Genomic DNA, 4,551 nt, shown 5'->3' on the forward strand with positions numbered 1-4,551 from the left:
TCTGTACAACTCCACAAATGTGAAACAAACGGAGGGCTTCTATCTGAAATGGTGTAAATAGGCATTCCATACAACCAGACGATCTCCTGAATATAAATCAGGACCAACCTTTCTGAAGTATAAGTAGTCACCACCCAAATAAAGTGTGCAGACTTGGTAAGTCTATCGAAAATGACCCAAACAACATCGAATTTCCTTAACGTGCACAGTAAATAGACCATGAATTCCATAGTGATGCACTTTCACTTCCACTCTGGTATGACAATTTGCTGAAGTAGGCCACCCGGTCTCTAGTGCTTGTACTTAACCTGCAGGCAATTCAGCCATCTAGCCACATACTCAACTACGTCTTTCTTTCATCCGCCGCCACCAGTAATGCTGCCTCAGTTCACGATACATCTTTGTGGCACTTGGATGAATAGAATAACGCAAACTGTGTGCCATCCAGAATCTTCTCCCCCAGGCCATCAACATTAGGAACACATAACTGACCCTGGAGTTGCAGAACACCATCATCACCGATAGTAACCTCCTTGGCATCTCTCCGTAGCACCGTCCCTCTATGGACTAGCAAGTGCGGATTATCACTGATGAGCCTTGATCGCTCGAATAAAGAAAACTTAGCCACAACACATGCAAGAACTCGACTGGGATATGAAATATCCAACCTCACAAGTCAGTTTCCTAAGGGCTGGAAGTCCAAAGATAATGGCCTCTTCTCTACTGAATTGAATTCCAAACTACTCATACTCTCGGCCTTTCTGCTTAAGGCATCCGCGGCCACATTCACATAGCCGGAATGATACATGATGGCAATATAATAATTCTTAGTAACTCAAGTCACCTGCGATACCTCAGATTAAGATCCGTCTTCTTAAACAAATGCTGCAAACTGTGGTGATTGGTGTAAACCTCGTAGGACACACCATAAAAATAATGCCTCAGATCTTGAGGGCACGAACTATTGCAACCAACTCTAAATTGTGCATAGGATAATTCTTCTCGTGGGGCCTCAGCTGAGGTAAAGCATATGCAAGAACTTGCCACTCTTGTATCAATACACAACCCAAGAAAATCGTAAAGGTCGCAATACACGATATTCATCCATGAACCGGGGGGCAAAATAACACTGGTGTTGTAGTCAAAACGATCTTGATCTTCTAAAACCTCGCCTCGCAATCATTGGACCATATGAACTAAGAACCCTTCTGGGTCAATCTAGTCAAAGGAGGTGCAATAGATGAGAAGCCTTCCACAATCGATGATAATAACCTGCTAGCCCTAGGAAACTCCTTATATCAGTTGCTGTGGTAGGACTAGGCTAATTCTAAACTGCCTCGGCCTTCTTAGGATCCAAATTAACACCCTCGCCTAATACACCATGCTCCAAGAAAGCCACATAATCTAACTAGAACTCGCATTTGGAGAACTTAGCATATGGCTTTTGTTCCCACAAGGTATGAAGCACTAACCTCAAATGTTGCTCGTGCTCCTCCATACTACACGAGTAGATCAAAATGTCATCAATAAAGACGATGACAAAGGAGTCCAGATATGGCCTGAACACCCAATTTATCAAATCCATAAATGCCGCCGGGGCATTAGTCAAGCCGAAGGACATCACTAAAAACTCATAGTGCCCATATCTAGTATGGAAAGCCATCTTCGGAATATCTGAAGCACGAATCTTCAGCTGATGCTACCCTGATCTCAAATCGATCTTTGAAAACACTCTGGCACCCTGTAGTTGATCAAACAAATCATCAATGCACGACAAGAAGTACTTATTCTTGATAGTGACGTTCAGCTAGTGGTAATCAATGCACGTATGCATACTCACATCCTTATTCTTCACAAATAACACCGGTGCGTCCTAAGGTGACACCCTTGTTCTGATGAAACCCTTCCCAAGTAACTCCTGAAGCTTCTCCTTCAACTCCCTCAACTCTTTTAGAGCCATGCGATAAGGAAAAATAGAGATAGGGTGGGTTCCTGGAACCAAATCAATGCCAAGTTCGATATCTCGATCCGGTGGCATACCTGATAGATCAGCAAGAAATACTTCGTAAAACTCTCTTACCACCGACACTGAATCTATCATGGGAGTCTCTGTTGTGGTATTCTGAACAAATGCCTAATAGGTCAAACAACCCTTCTCGGCCATAAGTCGAGCCTTCAAGAAAGAAATAACCTGACTAGAAGTACCAATAGAAGAACCTTTGCACTCCAATCTGGGCAACTCAGGCATCGACAAGGTAATAGTCTTGGCATGGAAATTGAGAATGGGATGGTACAGAGAAAACCAATCCACGCCCAAGAGAACGTCGAAATCAATCATATCGAGCAATAGAAGATCTGCTTCTAACATAACCAAAGAAAGTCACTACATAGGACCCGTAAACCCGATCCAAAACAACAGAATCACCCACTGGCATGGACACATATACAGGAACACCCAAGGACTCATGAGATATAACAAGATAAGGAGCAAATAGATAATTGACATAGTAATAAGTAGACCCTGGATCAAATATTGCCGAAGCATCCCTACGGCAGAAAAAAGTAGTACATGTGATCACTGCATTGGAGGCGACTTTCTCTGGCCTCCCAGGAAGGTGTTGAATCTAGCTAGAGCGCCACCTGACTGGCCTCCACCTCTAGGGAGACTCATACCCACCTGCCCTCCGCATCGGACTGTCCAGGCGGGCGGGCGGTGTGGTAATCATGGGCTGATGGTCCTGCAGCACTGCCTTGCCCCACATCTTGGGAAAAAACCTCTTCATATGGCCCAACTCCCCGCACTCAAAGAAACCCCTCTGAGTGGTGAACTGCTGACTCTAAGTCTAACTCTTATATCCTGAATACCTACTAGAAGAACCATGAATAGCTGGTGGATGATAAGTACTCTTTGGAATAGCACTGAAGTAGGGTCGGGCTAGAGCACTCCGAGCATGCGGTAGTGGTGAATACATGTGCCTGCTAAACTGGCTCCTCCTGTACTGACCCCTAGCCCTAGACTAGGCACCACTGAATCCACCAAAATGACAAGGTGTCTTATTCCTCGATGCTAACTCTCTCTGGTTGCGGATATGATGGATCCTCTGAGCTATCTCCACATCCTGAAGGAATCGAGTCCCCATCTCCGCCTCACGGGCCATAGAAACCTAAATTCAGGGTGCAGACATGCAATAAACCTTTGCACCCTATTTGCATTTGTCGGGAGTATGATAGCTTCATGACGAGACAAGTTAGTGAATCTCTCCTCGTAGTCAGTCAAAGACATCTGACCCTGTCGGAGCCGCTCAATCAGACCCTAAAGCTCCTCTCTCTCTAAAGGTGAAATGTAATTCTCTAGGAAAAGATGTGTAAACTAATACTAGTCAAGGGAGATGAACCTGCTGGCTTGCCCAGGAGATAGGCCCGCCACCATCTGCGGGCCTTGCCCTCTAGCTGAAAAGTGGTGAAGTCCACCCCGTTGGACTCCAATATTTCCATATTACATAGCCTCTCCTTACAATGGTCAATGAAATCTTGTGGGTCCTCTAAATGCTCATACACAAAGAAAGAAGGGAGAAGCCTAGTTCATCTGTCCAGTCGCTTCTGCTCCTCAATGGTCGCGGTAGGTCAGGTCTCTGGTCTAACTAGTGCAACTGGCTGAGCCCCGCCAGCAGGTAGTGCATGTGGGGTCTGATAAATATCAGCACCGTGCCCTGGAGCATGAGTGGTAGGGGTCTGTGCTCCCCCTCCCTCTAGAGATGAGGCTGGATCTTTCCGAAATAGCCCAGCCTGGGTCATAAAATCCATGAACCGTAGCATACGGCCCATGATCTCTTGAAAGCCCGGAACGGTCATAAAATCTGTTGGGGCTAGCTCAGCTGCAGGTACCTCATCCTGCTCCTCAATCACAGGATCCTCCACTGGATCCACTGGTGGTACTACTGGAGCAACTCTAGGACGTCCTCGTCCTCTAATAGCAGTTGTAGCCCTCCCTCAACCTCTGTCTGTAACAATTGGAGGAACAACTCCTCTGTCGTCGGGTACAGTCGTATCGTGAGTTCTCACCATATGTGACATATTAAAGAAAGGTACTTAGCACAACATCAATCGCACGATAGGAGATTAAGAAAGAGAAGCTTCCTAACATCCTATAGCCTCTCGAAGATAAGTACAGATGTCTCCGCACCGATTCACATGACTCTACTTGGCCTGTTCATTACTCGTGAGACCTATGTGAACCTAGGGCTCTGATACCACGCTGTCACGACCCAAAACCCATAATAGGTCGTGATGGCACCTAACACTGGCTTTAGGTAAGCCAACACGTGAACCTCCAATTATTCATTCATCTTTATCTTTTAAAAGTAGAAACTTCTTTAAATACACCGAATAAAATAGTATCTCATAAAGACATGCATACTTCTTTTCCAAAAATACAATGTATGAATGATACATAAATCACAGTGATAATAATAATAAGTACAACGGTGAATAACCACTGGTAGTCCCTAATACTCTGCCACAAGTGCATGATCAATCAAGGGAATATACTAT

This window comes from Nicotiana attenuata, unplaced genomic scaffold, assembly GCF_001879085.1.
Source record: "Nicotiana attenuata strain UT unplaced genomic scaffold, NIATTr2, whole genome shotgun sequence".
NCBI lineage: Eukaryota > Viridiplantae > Streptophyta > Magnoliopsida > Solanales > Solanaceae > Nicotiana > Nicotiana attenuata.